A 19,323-nucleotide genomic window follows, 5' to 3' on the forward strand; every position below is an offset into this window, starting at 1 on the left:
ATCCCCACTCTATAGCAAGAATAATAAAATACTAGAGTTAAAGATTAACTAGTATAGGATTCTTAGCAGTAGAAAAGCACTGTTTACACATTGTAAAAGTGTCTTCTCTATGGAGCCACAGTACATGTTTTCTGTAAAGTCAGGTGGATTTTAGTGTTGAACTCTGGTGGGAGGGAGTGTACTTTTTTGTTAGGAGGTATTTTTGGGGTGGGGTTCTGTTTGTTTTTTTTAATCAAGTGAAATCTGCATTATATAAAAATGTATTAAATTGTAAATAAGACCTCTTGCTTCATTCAATCTGTGCTTTGCTTCATTTATCTTCATCTTGTTAGGCTAAATTAATTAACAATCTCACTGTTGCACACTTTCTCTTTTCATTACATCAAATAATGGCCCGTATATGCAGAAAGCCCTCACCACGGGAATTCTGTAACTCTACTGCTAAGAAGAGTTTCTGTGTATCAGTGCTATGATATTAACTAGATACATTCATTTTAAAAGCATTTATCAAATGTACTTTTCATTGTTAACAACCAATTAAGCACCTAAACTCTTAATATATTATCAATAGAAAGCTATTAAAAAAAAAACTTAGCTAAACTAGAAGTTGCGAAATACTTCAAAAAGGAAAAAAATCGCATTGTATATCCACAACCAGATTTCACTATCCACATTAGGCAAAATCAGAAGAAACACATGCAAATTTGGCAGGTATGTTTTCACAGATACAACACAACATTGAATAAAGGGTTTAAAAGACACACCCCTAGCTGTTCTGTTCCTTGCTTTGGAATGTCTAACATGTGATAAATTGGATGATTAGAATTTCATTGGTAAATCCCATTATTTTAAATCTATAAGAGTGAAATGTGTTCAACTCTTTTGTAAGTTTTCTTTCAACCTGAAACACTGTGGCATCTGGAGCTATGCAAATGGACAAAACAGTAAAGCCCTTTTTAATCTTTCCCTGATCAACCAGTGCTTCTTTCTCCAATCACAGCTTTGTGCGTGATATCTTTCTGCTAGCATTTCTTATTTAATTAAAACAGACACTGACAGAAGGACATGGATTAGTACTGTAATGATGCATTTACTTAGATTAATCGGAGGCTCCTTTTAGAGTAATGGCTTAAACAAAGAACAAAAGGAAATTGTTATGAAACAGCCTTTTATCCCAGGCAAAGGTCGCATTATGAGGTTTTTAATTTTGTCAGCTTCTGTTATACTCTGCCTTGCTAGTGGAACATGAGAAGTGCTTTTACCCCCAATAAAGCCAGTTATTATAAAAACAGCCATTAAAGCTGCAAATTAAAATGTCTGGTTTTAAAACAGGTTACTTAGCTTTCAGAATCCTCTAATTAGCATGTTGTGCATTGTTGTGAGGAAAAGAAGACTAAAATGCTAATGACCTACCACCAGGTGACCACACTGCTGTGCAAAATAATCAGGACCTTTCCAAGTAATACGACGAATTAACCCAGTACAAGTTCCCCTATCTAGCACCTCTTCTCTGACTACTGATCTGTAATACTCAGCCTCTGTCCAGGGACTATGATTCTCAGCCCTCCACTTAACTACATACTCACTAAAAAGCAGACTTCTTTCTACCAGAAAAGAAAGTGAATGAAATAGCAACAGAGAGTCTGAAAGCAAAAAAAGACAACAGTCATTTGATGTCAAAGCACAAAGAAAGAATTAAAGCACCAGGCCCCTAACAAAACTACCTCATTGCCTCTTTCAACCAATAGCCCCCACCCCTTTAATAAGTTGAACTTTTAGAGTGTAAATGGAGTTAAGATTTGAAAGCTCAGTCTTCATTCACAACATTTACTTTTACACTCTGCTGTTTTTAAATGGCCTAATGTATATCCAGTTTCCCTTTTTTGAGCCTAATTTTTTTCCATTTTACTGACTCCACTCACGACCACCTCTTCTTCCCAGTCAAAATTCGCTCTTGACAAAGGATGTACTGGCCTTTGTGTTTCTTGCCACATGAATTCAACTTAATTACTTGCACCACTTGCATTCTTCACCTTATCTTTTTTTGTGGACTGAATGACTCTGTGCCCTGTAAGGCTAACATACATTAGCTGAAAATATAGACTGGGTGGAGATATAGCCAGAGTTCCTAAAATGAACCCACAAAGAAAACATATTTCATTTTAAATCAAGTCTCACACAAGTATCACTGAGAGGCTAGCTCTAGGAATGTCTTGAAATCATTATGAAACATGTGTTGTCATTGAAACAGCAAGAAATCACTGGGTGGTCATCTGTGATATTTGCCCAGTTGAGTCTTTTTAAAAAGAGGTTAACTGAGGTTGTATCAATTATCTATGGCCACAAAATTCCTGCAGGTTCGACCACCCCAAAACTCCATAACTTAAAACAACAAGGATTTATTTAGCTCATGTGTCTGTAGGTAAGTTGGGCATTTCTTCTGCTCTGAGCTGAGCTCAGCTACATGACTTGTGGTTGGCTGGCTTTTGGTTGATCTAGGATGGCCTTGGCTAGGACAACTAAAGTAATTCAACTATATTCCATATATTTCATCCTCCAGCAAACTAGCCCAGATTTGTTCTTCTCATGGTGACAGAAAAGAGCAAGAATGTGAACAGAAATGCACAAGTGCTTTTACAAGCCTCTACTTGATCACATTTGCCAACATCCCATTGGCCAAAGTAAGTTAAATGAAGGATCCCAGAGTCACGAGGTGAGACAGAATACTCTGCTTTATGGAAGGGCACTGTAAAGTTTCATGGATACAAGTAAGGAAGAAGAAAAATTGGGACCTTTAAAGCAATCAATCTTAGCAAAGATGTCAAGGTCATTTTGAGCATTCCCAAAGGTCTTCAGAAGAAGTTTGTGTTGTTCCATTATCACTAATGTAGTCTAGATAACTACTCAAAACTGGTATCATTTTTAATACGTGACAAAAACTCTTTAAAAAATAATTAACAAACAACTCCACCCCCCCATCTCCATTGATTTCCAATTTTAAAACTATAACCATATTCACTTATTTGTGGAGCATAACAAATAGCATGGAGGACAAGGGGAGATGGAGAGGAGAAGGGAGTTGAAGGAAATTGGAAGGGGAGGTGAACCATGAGAGACTATGGACTCTGAAAAACGATCTGAGAATTTTGAAGGGGTGGGGGGTGGGAGGTTGGGGGCACCAGGTGGTGGGTATTGTAGAGGGCACAGATTGCATGGAGCACTGGGTGTGGTGCAAAAATAATGAATACTGTTATGCTGAAAAAATAAAAAATAAAAAAAAAAAAACTATAACCATAAAGCTAATTCTGAATTATGACCCATACAAGCTCACCATTTATTTTGGCTTACTGAGTGTTCACTTCAACAGCACATACGCTAAAATATTTTGGCTTACTGACCTCTTGTGAATCAGTTATTCCTTGATAAAAGGCTTCAAAACCACAAACTTTGAGTCTCAGAAGGCTCCCTTCCACCTACAGAAGCAGCTAAGGTTGAGGATATATCTAATGGATATGGGTCCAAAATTTTGTCACTGTATCTCAGAAAGTATTGGCAGTTCCATACCACAGAATACCAGCAAACAGTATATTCCAGTCTTTCACAACAGCAGATAGCTGAAATAGCAAATCCCTATTGTTCTTGCAATATCTCTGACAGTAAAAAAGAAAAGCTAAGAAAATTGTTGGAGTCACAGGGCTACATGATAGAGGGTGTCTTAATTTTAAACTCTACATATTTCTCTGTTTGGGGCCATATGAAACAGAAGATCAATTAGAAAAGTATTCATGGTGGCTGCATGAATTTCAAAGACTTAATCTAACAGAGGCCCTGGCACATGGTTTTAGGGAGCTACCTAGAGCCTGTTACCCATCTTTCCACTCAGATATATTCATCTAGCAGCAGTAGGAGTGATTACTGGGAAGAATTCCTAAACCCTGTGGCAAAGGAAATACTATCCTATATAGCACCACTCAACAATTATCCCTGTGAGCAATTAAAATAACCAGTGAAGTGGGTCTCCAAAAGGAGCCTTCAGCCATTCCTTCATTTGAGCCAGCACTGACAAAGAGGGCTGCCAAAGCTGGCACTAACACCCAAAGAACAAGAAAGAAAGGCCAGCAAAGCTCAATCTTGCATCCAAAGATATTAAAAAGGAAACTAAATGACATAGAGAATACTATGTTAAGAATTACCCAATTAATGGAGAACAGAAAAAAATTCGCATAATAATATGGTTTTTAAGTTCTCTTTACTTTTCACATACCTTTACAACTTATTTCAGTAATAATTTGTTTTAAAGTGAAGCCCTAAGATATTGTTTACCTTTTATAAACAAGGATGATACCTGGCGAGAATGCAATTTGCACTGGTTTTCTAATGTTTTGATCAACCAAATCTTCTCACCTGGTCTTTAGCAAGTATCAATCATTAGATCAGTCATCCAAAGCCATGAAACAGAGCAAAGCTAATAGGTCCATATAAGAATCAAGACAAGCATTGTGCCCTCATTAACACTAGGTTCTAAACAAACAATAGGCCCATGTTCACAGAGCTGTACTAATTCTTCTCAATAGGAGCAGCTTGGATTTAACTCAAATTTTCCTTTTAAAGGCTGTTTGCTTTGACAGAGAGACAAAAAGAAAGAGAAACAAAAGCACCTGGATATCAGAAAAGGCTTTCAGAGAACAGGGATGAAAAAAGAAAGCTTGGACTCCCTAAAAACAATCATCTTTGAATATTCAGTACCTGGTGCATAGTTGGTGCTCAAAAATTGTGTTGAATTAAATTGTGATACCTTTAGAACAGTAAGAATAGAAAACAGTCAGCCCCTCGCTTGTAAGAAATTGTATCAGTAGTCATATCAGATACCCAGAAAGGCCAAACTTAAAAAGTTCCTAACATTTGTGAATTATTTTTTTATAGGATGAAATGAAATTATACATAGGTCAAATTACATATGGACTCATACCTACTCCCCAGATTTTTTACAGAGATTAAAAACCTGACTTAAATTAACTCCCAGGAGAGTCTTGGAGGAAGAATGACGTCATAAATGGTATAATATAACCAATGAGAAGATTGTGGGGCCTGAAGAAGAAGCTCTATCCTTGAACCTTCCAAGGGCATTAGGGACATAAATAAACTAATTAGAATGTATTTAATTTCAGATCATGTGTAGCTCCAACTTTGGTTCAGGAAACTTCTTCGATGTTCAGTTAATGGTTTCTCTAGTAACCAGTCTCTTCCTTAACGAATGTCATCAAACTACCCTCCTCTTAATCCCAATTGATCACACCACAAGTCTGCCAAAAAATATTCAAAGATAAACACCAAAAAAATTACACACCATGACAGAGACTTATAAAAGCAACCTCCACACTTTACCAACATTTTTTTTTAACCAACATTTTTTCTATCCCCACCTTCCTCCCCCTGTCCCTCCCACTGCCAAAATTTAAAAAACAAAATGAAACAAAAATGCAATCTTAGGTTGATGTTTCAAAATCCTTTATGGATGAAAATATTTTCCTCCTAGTTATAGTTTAAACTTAGTGTCTCTAGAAGAGGTAATACTATGAGTTCTTCTCACACTAAAAAGTGTATGACTCCCAAATCACTTTTAAGGCTAAAATATCCTTGATTCCAAAACAAAATAAGCATACTATAAAAAGTGAAAATTATAAACTAATCTCATTTATGAACAGAATTTTAAAAATCCTTTAGATATTAATTAATTCTACAGTGTAAATGAAAATCCATCAAAAACAAGTAGGTTTTATCTCAGTAATGTTAGATGGTTCAGAACATCTGCGAGTAATGCCCTATTCACAGACTAAAGAAGAAAAATTCTATAAGCTTCTCAACAGATGTAAGAGATGCAAAAAAAAAAAAAAAACTATAGAAAACATCATAGTTATTGGTAAATGTTAAGATGCATTCCCATGAAATATAGAAACAATCTCTTCCCTCAGTAAGACCTTCAGCTAATTGTAAATGGACTATCTCAAGATCAGGAAGACTATCCAAAATAAGACCCCAATGGCAGCTCTCTTCCAAATAAAGACACACAAGGGTTTCTCCCAGATCTGTACGGGCCATAGCAAGCTCTTTGTGGTAGGAAAAGTTTATTATATATCAAACGAAAACCGAAGAATACACAATGACATCTATGCTCTAATTACAGAAATGCGAACTTAAAAAAAAAAAAAATGGACAAGGACTAGAAATAAGCAGGTAAAAGAAAAAACATGACATATTGTGAATTCTGTGTGAGATTTCATCTTTGTTCCTGGAGTTTTAACATAAATGTAATAAAAATTTTAACAACAACAACAATAATAATAAAGGTCATTGTGAGTACTCTAGGATACTATACTATGAGTAGGTTTGGGCAGAAGAGGTAAATAGGCAGTGAGTGGCTAAAAAGAAAGATCACCATGGAGAAGGGTTATAAGAAGAAGAAAGGAAGGGCTATTAGAAGTGGGTTCTGGGGCGCCTGGGTGGCTCAGTTGGTTGGGCGATTGCCTTTTGCTCAGGTCCTGGTCTCAGGGTCCTGGGATCGAGCCCCACATTGCGCTCCCTGCTCAGCGGGGAGCCTGCTTCTCCCTCTCCCTCTGCCTGCCTCTCTGCCTGCAAATAAATAAATAAAATCTTTAAAAAGAGAGAAAAAAAAAGAAGAAGTGGGTTCTGGGGCACCTGGAAAATTTAAAAAAAGAAGAAGAAGAAGAAGAAGAAGAAGAAGAAGAAGAAGAAGAAGAAGAAGAAGAAGAAGAAGAAAATAGAACAAGTGTATGGATTTTTTTTTCCCCCCTTGGGTTAAAAAATACAGTTCTCTGGGGCACCTGGGTGGCTCAGTTGATTAAATGTCTGACTCCTGGTTTTGGCTCAGGCTCAGATCATGATCTCAGGGTCATGAGATCGAGCCCTGTGTCAGGTTCATACTCAGTATGGAGTCTTTTGAGATTCTCTCTCCCTCTCCATCTCCCTCCCCTACCTCTCAAATAAATGGGTAAATACTTAAAAAGAAGGAGGAGGGGGCGCCTGGGTGGCTCAGTGGGTTAAGCCGCTGCCTTCGGCTCAGGTCATGATCTCGGAGTCCTGGGATCGAGCCCCGCATCGGGCTCTCTGCTCTCTCGGGGAGCCTGCTTCCTCCTCTCTCTCTGCCTGCCTCTCTGCCTGCTTGTGATCTCTCTGTCAAATAAAAAAAAAAAAAAAAAAATCTTAAAAAAAAAAAGAAGGAGGAGGAGGAAGAGGAGAACAAGATGATGAGGGAGGAAGAGGAGAAGGAGAAGAGGAAGAAGAAGAAGGAGGAGGAAGGGGAGAAGCAAGTTTCTCCTAGGAATTTTACATTTTGAAATGTATTTGTCTGGGTTGCATACTTGGGGTCATTTGAGGAAAGGGGAAATCCTACTAAATGATAGATAATGGAACTTTGAAATCCACTGCCTCTGAGAAATTCCACCCGTATAACTAAGTGTGAATGCCATTCCAAATGTGCTGTTGTCTGCATGGACCCTTAAAGTTTAAGTATTCTGTAACTTTGACTTGATGTTACAATGGTTCTAATGGGGGCCTTGGTCTCATGGACTAGTTAGCACCCCAACCTCTGAACACAGTCATTTCCTAATGAGGACATAAACACTCAGGGGACTTAGATCTGAAGTTCTTAGATCTGAGGAACATATCTATATGCTATAAGAATTAGGGAGAAAACAGTGTCAACTTAAGAACTTATCATTTAAGGTTTGCCAAGTTAAAAAAGACCAAATTTGACTGACAATATACATCCCTGAATGGCAGGGAAAAAAACAAGAAAACCTAGTATATAAAATGATTCACTATTGCTTGAGAGATGATCAAATATCAACCTAGTCTCTACATACATATTTTACATTCATATTTCAAACACTGAAAAGACATAAAATGGAGCTCTCCTAAAAGGCAAATAAAAGTTAAAAACATTGCCCCCTTTAAATGTGATTTACAAACATCGAGTACAACTTGCATAAGATTTGGAGAATAAATTTTCATCAAAATTCCAGGTATTTATTTGTATTACAGTATCCAGTTCCATTTTGTGTTTTCCAAGCTAGTGAGAAGATCTCTAATTTGAGATAAATCCATTAAAGTTGACCTTAAGTTTAGAATTACATATTAATGAAGAGGATTAACTAAAAATTTCACAAGCAGAGGATATTTCTTCAGAGCATTGGTAAAATACTCTCCAATTCCTGTCCAAGTTGTACGTCTAACAAAAAATATCAAACTATAATAGATAAGTGAATATTAAAAATAAAAGCAAATTTCAACTTATTTTATTTAAAAAGGAAAACTATATATTTACTTTTTAAAAATTTTATTTATTTATTTTAGAGAAAGAGTGCACAGGTGCATGAACAGGGGGAGAGGGAGAAAATCTCAAACAGACTCTATGGTGAGTGTGGAACATGATGCGGGGCTCAGTCTTACAACCCTGAGATCATGATCTGAACCCCCAAGAGTCGGATGCTCAAGTGACTAAGCCCCTGAGGTGCCCCAAAAAACTATATTTTTTTACCCAGGAAAAAAAATCCATAAACTTGTTCTATTTTTTTTTTAATTTTTCTCTATTTTTTTTGAGCATAGTGGACACACAATTTATATTAGTTTCAGGTGTACAACATAGTGACTCAACAACTCTATACATTATGCTATGCTCAGTACAAGTATAGCCACCATCTGTCACCATACAACCCTATTACAATACCATTGACTATATACTCTTGATGCCGTGCCTTTTATTCCCGTGACTTATTCATTCCATAACTGGAAGACTGTATCTCCCACTCCCCTTCATTCATTTAACCCATTCCCCCTACTCCTTGACCTCTAGCAACCACCAGTTTGTTTTCTATATTTATATATCTGTTTCTGTTTTTTGTTTTTTCATTTGCATTTTTAGATTCCACATATGAATGAAGTTATATGTTATTTCCCTTTCACAGTCTGACTTATTTCACTTAACACAAAAACGTGTTCTACTTTCAAAATCACATAACTTGAAGTCTGAAACTTATCTAGCTATATCCTCTCATTTGCATTTTATTCTTTGAGAATACTAATTATTTCAATGGGAAGTATAAGGACCTTCATCATGTCACCCCACTCATTTGTGCTCATGGAAAGTAAAGTGAAATAAATATACTTCATTATTGGATAAGTCAATGGACATCGAAATATTTGTCCAAATCACATATATCCATCCACTTTATCAGTTGTGTGCTTAATTGTACAATCCCGGTTGTATTCAAAAGAACACTTTAAGTGGTGATAAAAAACTAACTCAAAGTAGATTTGGAAAAAAAAAAAAATTCTTGGCTCAACATAACTGCAAAGTCCTGGCTTCTGACACAGCTGGACTCAGTATTAAAATGATGTAATCAAGAATTGGTCTCTCTCCATCTCTCAGTCAGGTTCTCTCACTTCAGGGGCAAAGATGACTATCAAAAACTCCAGGTTAGCAATGACAGTAGAAAGACAGGGCTTCTTTCCCATTAATTCCCAGCAAAGTTCCCAGGATTAACTATCATTGGCCTGGAATAGATAACATTTTTATTTCCTAATCAATCAATGTGACCAGGCATATAGCATGCCCACTCTCTGACTTGGGAAGGTAATTAATGTCAGTTCAACCCCCAACCACATTTACCAAAAGAAACATCATTCTAAAAAAAAAAAAAAAAAAAAACAAGGCACTTTTATTAGAAAAAATGCTGGGAAGGGAATACAGTAAGCTGCATGTACTTATAATTTATGAATTCCTTTTTTCCAATAATTATTACAGTGAAGTAACTTCAGAAAAGACAATAATAACAATTATAAACTCTTCATTGTAATTGGAGTTGCACAGCAAAGATTTGTTTGAATTGTTTCTAACAGTCCCAAAAGAGGAACAAAAACTATGAATCTAGTCATCCTTAAGGTAAGTGAAAACAAAGGATATTTTCTTTTGATAACTTTAGTTCCATTTCCTCACTTCAGGGCCAGCTATCCCAAGGTACTCTTTTCTATCCTTAGCCATTGATAAGTTAAAAATCCCTGAAACACTTACAAAGATTTATAGTAGCCTATCGTCAAGCTACTTTCCCTAGAAATGTATTCATGGGCCTCTAAACACTATCAAAACTGCTCTGGAGCCCAGCTATAAACATGTTTCTCTATGAGGTCAAGAAAACCAGCACCTTTATTTTGAATCAAGATCTCACATAACTTTACTGATTTGTCTTTTTATTTGAAAGGACTTCTATACTTTAAATTCATATGCACAAAAGAAGAACATATTAAGCTATTATTGTCCATTTACATCTTGGGTTGAATATGACCATCAAATGTTTTCTTGAAAGAAAGATTTTATATGAGAGAATGGAATAAGAACACAAATGCAAAGAACGCCTGGGGAGAGTGGAAAAGCCATTAATGGAATGAGTGGATGAGGCATCAAAGCAATATTCATTGATGTCAAATTCATTTACACATTCATTTTATGCAGATGTTTAGATCGCAAATTATGAGCTAACTACAGTGTTAGAGACAGTATCAAGAAGCATAGCATAGACCTCACTCCAAAATCATGATTGGCAAGAGGGACAGAAGGAACAGGAGAAGTAATGGTGAGGGTGACATGTCAATTTGTTCTTTACTCACTAACCACAATCTCCAGATTTTGTTCAGGGACACACAATAAATAACACACTTCATATTTTTAAAAGATGTTGCATTCAACTCATCTGCAAATTCAAGAAACTACTTCCTCCTGAACTCCCAGGATAATATGAAAACAGTAAAAGCAATCAACACGTACAAGAAAAACCAAATTTAAGAAAAGCAATGCAAATGTGGTAAATTGTTAAAGGAATTGAGAGTGTGGAGGCTTTCAAAATTTCTAATTAACTCAATAATTATATACTGAGTGCTTATGGAAAAGTAGGTACTATAAGATCACATAAGTTATTTAAGATGGATTTGATTTAATACACCTGTCCTTTAAAAAAATTTTTTTGATCAGAAGTGAACAGAAAGGAAGATTCACAGAAACTACAAAAAGACAAATTACGACTAGCACAAAAAGAGAAATACAAAATACTATGGCAGTTCAAATGAAATGAGACCAGAGAAGACTACAAGGAGCTGAGACTTGAAAGATGAAAAGAAATATTCCAAGTAAAAGGAATGGTATGAAAGAGAAAATACAAACTGTTTCTACACTAAGCAGTTCAAATGTATATACAGGAATTTAGATGAATATATCCCATTCATACAGCCTATTTTTTTAAAATCCTACATTTTAAACACATGGTATTATTCAATATTAGAAGATTCTGAGAGTTATCAATAATGCATGCTAGGATAGCAGTTATCATATTTGCAATGTATAAAGAATGGGACACTTCATATACTATCCACATTGGGCATCACATGCCAAAGATACCCATTCTCATTTTTTTTATTATTTATATTTTAGCAAATGAGCAATAAAATATGAAGTAAGCCTCCCACACATAATGGGAAGTGTGTTTTAATGTTTGAGAGGCTAGATATGTAAATTACCTGCTTAATTGGGCACGAAAAATCTGTATCTCTTTACCATAAAAACAATTGGACTTTTGTTACCTTGTGGCCAACATATAAAATATATACCATTTGCACAAATACACCATTAGCTACACAAGCAGAATAAATGATTGATCATGAGAGATATCTGGAAACCTCAAGAATATCTGACAGTCTAACAGTCTAACAGTCAACATCATGGCATCGGGCAAAATAATAGTAAGGAGAATCTAGGAGAAAATAATGTCTCCTTACTATATAAATGTCTGGGTTAAAAGAGTAAAGGCTTGAAGAATACTAGTAGGATTTGGGGATTGTCCTCAATTTTAAATATTTAGTATAAAACTTAGCACATGTGGCCCCCCAAAGGATTTTTCCCAAAATTAAGCTACTTAAAGAATATACACTCACTCCACTAGCCTACCTATCACTGTACAATGAACATGATCACAAAGCTTCCCCGAAAAGGTATTAGCACCACAGTAGGTTAAAGTGAAACTAGATACAATTTGACTTCCAAGTATACTCTGATCAGCTTGAAAAATCCACTTTCACATTCAGAATCAAGTGCAGACTAGCAGTAATTCATAGTCAAATCAAACTTGAATAGAAAGAAAATACATGTCCATACAGATGGCCAACAAACACATAAAAAGATGCTCAACGTCACTCATCATCAGAGAAATACAAATCCAAAGTTCAATGAGATACCACCTCACACCTGTCACAATGGCTAAAATTAACAACACAGGAAATAACAGGTGTTGGCGAGGAAGTGGAGAACTGACACTGTACATAAGAATAAAAACTGTCGCATCTATCACTCTGGAAAATAGTATGGAGGATCCTCAAAAAGTTAAAAATCAAACTACCCTATGACCCAGCAATTGCACTACTAGGAATTTACCCAAAGATACAAAAATACTAATTTTAAGGGATACATGCACCCGATGTTTATAGCAGAATTATCAACAATAGCCACATTATGGAAAGAGCCTAAATGTCCATTGACTGATGAATGGATCAAGGAGATGTGGGGTGTACACACACACACACAATGGAATATTACTCAGCCATCAAAAAGAATGAGATCTGGCCATTTGCAACAATGTGGATGGAGCTAGAATATATTATACTAAGCAAAACAAGTCAGTCAGAGAAGGACAAATACCATGTGATTTCACTCATATGTAGAATTTAAAAACAAAACAAATGAGCAAAGGGCAGGGAGAGAGAAAGAGCAAACAAAGAAACAGACTCTCAACTACAGAGAACTGATGGTCACCAGAGGGGAGGTAGGTGGGGACATGAATTAAACAGGTGATGAGGGTTAAGGAGGGCAACTTGTGATTAGCAGTGTGTGTTTTCTGTGTTAAATCACTCAGTCCTACACCTGAAACTAATATTACACTGTATGCTAATTAACTGGAATTTAAATAAAAACTTGAAACATAAAAAAAAGTAAGAAAATGCATGTCCAGATAGAGCCTCTTCTGCCAAACTCCCTATAGCATGACATGCCAACTTTCCCCACTAAGCAGCCTCATGTTTCTAGCATTATTATTTGCAAAGGAAATATGAAACTACAGATAGGTACAGAAATTTCTAAAATGTCATCTAGTTTCTCTGGTACTATAACTCTGTGAATCCTAGGAAGTTTTCCAAGGATGACATTTTAGAGATCCCACTGCCTTCAAAATATCAAATTTGGGAACCTGAATGCCACCTGACAATTCCTGGAAAAAAAAACTGATGGCTAATTTGTACCAGCTACAAAAGTAAATGTGTCCAAATTTTTTTTGAATTAAGGACTCCTCATTTCAACAGGTTTACCAGTTAATCTCAGAATTTGAATTTCAACTGTCAACAACACATAATCATTCCCAATCACATCCTTCAAGAACTTTATATACTTTCCTCCTCTTGTCAACATTTCCTATATTCTCACTCATCCGCTCACTCACTCAACAAATATTTAATGGATGTTTACTATCTTCCATGCATTACAAGTAGCAAGGAAACAGAAGTTTTTGTTCACTTTGGGAGCTATAGAATTTGTGACAGAATATCATAATAGAGTCCTATAAGGCTGATATTAAGCACTCTAAATCTGAGCTAATAATTGGACAGGCAGAATGGGAAACATGGAGACAAAGATGCTTCAGAAACAATCCCTCCACCTCTCACTCTGAACCACAGAATGAGGAATCAGAACTAGTTGTTTAATCTGAAGCCTCATATTTGTCCTCTTTTTTTTTTTTAAGATTTTATTTATTTATTTGACAGAGAGAGATCTCAAGTAGGCAGAGCAGTAGGTGGGGGTGGGGGGAAGCAGGCTCCCCGCAAAGCAGAGAGCCTGATGTGGGGCTCGATCCCAGGACCTTGAGATCATGACCCAAGCTGAAGGCAGAGGCTTAACCCACTGAGCCACCCAGGCGCCCCTCATATTCATGCTCTTGATACTAGACCAATTAACTAACCCTCAAAAAGGACTTGCTGGGAAAGTTGAAGCATTGTTCTGCTTAAAGAGAGGAAGGAACTTCTTTTATAAGAACTAAGCAATAACATGCAGAACTGAAAAATCCAAATTATGTTTTTTAAAACATCCATATATTAGCCTTTTGAGGCTAACCGTGACTATCTAATTGATGAGAAAACTAATGGCAAAATATTTACTTTGGTTTCCATCCAGACTGTAACTGCATTGCCTTGTAATACACCCACAACCCCTGGCCCATCCCATCAACTGATGGCACATTGTGTTTCCTATCTAAAAAGCCCAGACACAGGGCTAGAATGTGACTAATTCAGCAAAAATCCACAACTACTATGGGGGTAGTAAGAAGTAAAGAGGTCAGAAAGATCCGTGGCAGGCATTTACAATCCCCAGCCAGTTCAGGCTTCTGCCTGACAGATGATGCCACAGTTTTCAGTATTTAGAAGGATTCTCATTTCCCAGAGGACCAAAGACTACACTAAAAATAGAGAGAGAGAGATGGAATACAATAAGGACTAGCATGCAATAGAGGAGAGGAAAAGAGGGAAAGATTTTACTACAAATTGCCAGCAACTTAATTTGGAAGAAAGGGAATTCATTTTAGAATAGATTTTTTAAATTCTTATATTTGAATCTATTTCTTATTTATGAGAGAAATGTAAATATACCCACAAAGTGCAATCCCCTAAATCTTATGCAGATATTAATTAGTACAGAGGAATTGTCAACAATTTGAATTTGTTTCCAAATCTTTTCATGCAAAGTGATCCCCACTTTTAACTCTCTTGGTTTTTATTATTTTATAGTGCTTTGCCCATTATAAATTACTTCTCTTAGTCTATTCTGTAACTAGTATTTTCTCACTGGGCAAAATATTTTGAAATGTTCTCTTAACAAACTGAAAAACCTGATCCCACGGCTTCAAAAAATATGATGAAATTATGGGGGAAAAATGTGCATTTTCTGGAATATTTATCCAGTTGGTCCTCACACATCATCCTATGCTCATGAGTGCTGAGAATTCTTCATTTATATATTATAGCCACAGACATCTAAAATTGTATTTTGCCCTCCCCTTACACCACCACATCCTGGTAAAGCTATTGAAATTGATGCATACAAGGTAATCATCATGCCAATGAGAACATAGAGACCGTATCTCAAACACTCCTGAAATGGAAAGTACTTCTCTACCTTCTTCAAATCAAAATCCATAAAATAAATTATTTTAAACAAGTGATATGATGGTCATTATTATTTTATTTTCCTCTGCTTTCTAATGCTACAAGAAGCAAAAATAGCCTAGGATCCAAATGCATTCATTGTAAGAGGAGATTGGAGAATTTAAGACTAAGAATTGTTATCTCGAGAACATGGTACTCAGGCAATGGTAGCACCACAAGGTAACTGTCAACTTAAAACAAATACCATACAATGTTTCTACTGTCAAGGCAGAATATAACAATTAGCATTAAGGAAAGTGCATCCAGAATAGGAGAAATGGGAAGAAGTGACAAATGTTTAGCCTGAGGCAGACTTCAATCTGGCAGGCTTCCCGGCATATTCCTAATAACATTCAGTGGACCAAATATCCTTGGCTCTCTCTTATCTGTTACTTGGGAATTAAAAACAAACAGTGGTGGACAAAAACTGTGTGTTGGGGATGGGGGCGATGGGAAGAAACCTGGATGCCAGGCTTCAAACAGTTAAGCGCAGGCACCTTCAACTAATATGGAAAGTTAAACAGAAATTTTTTACAAACTGGCACCGGCTCACATAATGAGATGCATTGTCAGTCCTCACTAAGTGAAATATTTGTGTTGCCATGCAGCTAAACAAATGCCTTTTTTCACTTTTACTTAAAACAGCCTCCCACTCCTATTTCTCTCAACAGTAGAGGCAGGCCTCGCTGGGTAACGTGTAGTCTGGGCAGCATGTTTCCTGCTACCCCACAAAAGGAGTATTTATGTTAATATTCCGGATTTGTGGGGAATTACAGAAACTCCACACATTAAAACCAACATAAAATTTCTGCTATTTTACTATCTTCACTTATCAATCAATGCAACTTGGCACAAAATGAAATAATACAGTGGCATTAAAATCACTAAACATTTAAAAATGTGGCAACATTTTTTCACGTCATTTGCACATTACTATTCATAATGCTACAGCGATCTCCTATATAAAATATGATGAATTCACAAGTATGATTATCAAATTTATGGTGTGTGCTCACTACACCACACATTATGGTTTTGTAGCTTGTTTGCCCTGAAGTAACAAAGATTTGCATAGAGTTTAAATGAGTATGGTCTATACAAACTATAGTTAAAATATTATTACAGTTATATGCTTTTCTATATAAACCAGTAAAAAAAATCATATTTCCTTCTTCTTTAGGGCAGTATTTTATTACAATTAAATGAAAAGCTTAGCTCTGCTATTTCTCTGAAAACAAAATCAAGACCAAAAGAGATATAGTTCAGGAATAAGACCTGAAAACCATAGTGAGAAATTTTAAAAAATAAAAATTTTAAAAGCCTGATAAAAGCCTAAAGCCTAACTAACACAAAGCACAGCAAAGTATCTTGTTTTACCTAAAAAATAAGAGTATTATTTCTCTGAAAAGAAATAAAATGAAAAGAAAAGAAAAGGAAAAAAACTCCCAAGTACCTAACATTTATACAGTAATGGTGAAAAAGCTACATAGCTGGATTTTTCTTGTCCTTAAACTGCTGTTCGAGGCAACCTGGTATTTTAAACCTCATTTCCAGAGCCCCTCCCATTCTTACTATCAAAACTATGGTAATAGCTGATCTCCAGCTGCTTAATTCAACATAGGGCCCCTCATACCTTCAAAATGGTTTTCCAGAGTTCAAAATCAGAGAGTATTCCAAAGAGCTATTCTCTTTTTGTTTAAGAAGCATTCTTCTATAAGAGGAAAAACAGTGACAAATCTTTAAAATTTTTCTAAGATTTGTCAAAGTGAATCAAACTCAAAAGTAATTCTCCAATTCTGTTTTTAAACATTACTTGGGAAATAACATATTCCACCTTGAATAATTGACAGCTGTCACAAAGGTAATTGTTATCCTCTTACTCTGACCTTTTTAGGCTCTTGTTCCAGTGAAAAGTTAAACCATGCTTCAAATAAAACAAACAAGGCAAGACAAAGGAGTAAAAAAAAAGAAGAAGAAATCTCCAGGGTGAATATAAATTGAGGAAAAGGTCAAAAAAAAAAAAAAAACTAACTAAAACTGATATGCTACAATTATTAAGATTTTTAGAGGAAAGGTGCATTTTTTTTTCTAGTCTAATTCAGGATTGTATTTGCTTTATATGAGTATTTGAAGAAAACTTTGCAAATCTTTCCAACTTGAGACAACAGCAGCAAACTACATTTTCCAAGGAGAAGTTTAAAATAAGTGAAAAATGTGTATTCCTTTCCTTTCCCATAAAATTTCAACATTGAGGTTAACATTTAAAGATGAATACTTTCTATGGCAAAGGGGTATATTCAATACAACTCCCCAAACACATGCAAGTATATCTGAGCAGAACACTGCCTAAACTAATGGTAACTTCCTTCTAGTGAAAGACAATGGGAGAAAAGAGGTAAATTTAAAAAAAAAAAAAAGAACTGTGATTCTAAAAGATTTCCCACAAATAGGTTGTGTGCTTTTTTTTTTCTTTTTCTTCAGTGTTAGGACTGCCTATATTACAACTAAGTTGGGTGAAAAATTAATTTTTGTGTTATAATTTTTAACCTCTCTACAATATGAGAAAAAGCCCCATGTTTATTAAGAGGTAATTAGTCCTTTGGATCAATTATTCCTCAGAATACTGCATTGTTTGGCTTATCCCATACCTACATCAGGGTTATTTATCAAAGGTGTCCATAAGTGGGAAACACAAAACAGACCAAGGACAGTGTGTCTTTCAAGCTCAGAAGCACTTAGCAGATCCCTGGGCCTCCAACGCCTAACAGATTTAACCAAGACTTTTCACACAATCAGGTAAAGAGGGTCAGGCTAGTCAGCAGATGTCCAATTCAGATAACAAAGAGAATATTTAAGTGACAATGTGAGAAAAAAAAAAAAAACAGCAAAATGGATACAAACCCACTGAACCATGTCTCTTTTTTGCTCTGCAGAACTCAACCTCAGTCTAACAAGAACATTATCTATATTCTTAAGCAAATATGAACAAATATGAAGACAAGCACATATTTAGCAACAAGTACAGGAAAATAAAACACTTAAAGGAAATCAGCATATCATTGTTAAGCAAGATAACATATCTGAACTCTCTCTAAAGATTTAAGACAAACACAATGACTGCATGTTGGTATTCCAGTCTCATATAATGGAAGAAAGGAAATAGAGGGATTTTTGCGGTTTTGGGGACAATTTGTCCTTGACTTCACTTCTAACTTAACATTAGTATCTATCAAGTCCAATTTTGCATAAGATTGCATAAGATACAGAGAATGTGCAAATAAGGGATTATTATTAATATTCCAGGCTGTTGTATTTCATATCCCTAAAGAGATAAAAGTATTATCATGTTAACAAAGCTATTCGTAAAGTCACTTCAGTTCCTATATGTGATCCTTTGTAATGCCAGTTTCCTCAACGAAATACATTCAGAAAACCATAATAATGATGAAGAGAACCCCCCTAATACTAAAGAAACCAAGTTGGAGAGTAGCTTTGACCTAGAATCAGAGAGGAAATGACTGTTCTTGCTCTCTTCAGAGGTCAGGTTTAAAGAATAGTTTTCGGTTATCCAAGGCCATGTTTCAACTAAAAAATAAAAATTAAAAAAAAAAAAATTTAAGCTGTGAATGAAGAAACTTTACAAAGGCACTGTTAAGTATTGGAGTAGAAGTACTGTAGGAATTAGGGCCAGTTTAGACATTATTTCCAACCATCTGCATCAAATATGCTTCATTAAAACAGAACCATATGGAAAATAAGCTAGCAATTAACAGTTTCTACATGTGCCTCTAGTACAGTAGATTTCAAACTTTTAGTAAAACTGACTAAACAACTTCCATGTTGCAGCTCTGTAGGACTTGGCAGCAGTCCCTAGACTTTTGTCATCCTCCACACCAGGTCATTTCAAGATATTGCTGGGTTATAGGAAAAACGTCAAGTATTTTGTTACTTTCCTTGCAGTTGGTATCAGCCATTAAAACAAACCTAGGTTTACTGAAATAATCAGCCTCTCAA

At 35.7% G+C, this 19,323-nt stretch overlaps 1 protein-coding gene across 11 annotated transcripts in view; it reads right to left on the reverse strand.

The window, feature by feature from the left end:
- SOX6 (SRY-box transcription factor 6) overlaps nt 1-19,323 on the reverse strand; it is a 637,684-nt gene that overhangs the window by 432,737 nt on the left and 185,624 nt on the right. Inside the window, exon 1 of one of the 11 annotated variants that reach the window (XM_047691368.1) lies at nt 4,405-4,469. The exons of 9 other annotated variants lie outside the window; for them this stretch is intronic. The gene's annotated coding sequence lies outside the window, so the exon portion shown is untranslated. Of the gene's footprint in view, nt 1-4,404; nt 4,470-19,323 lie in introns of those variants that run through there. One more of the 11 variants, XM_047691367.1, reaches the window with a different exon arrangement.

This window comes from Lutra lutra, chromosome 10, assembly GCF_902655055.1.
Source record: "Lutra lutra chromosome 10, mLutLut1.2, whole genome shotgun sequence".
NCBI lineage: Eukaryota > Metazoa > Chordata > Mammalia > Carnivora > Mustelidae > Lutra > Lutra lutra.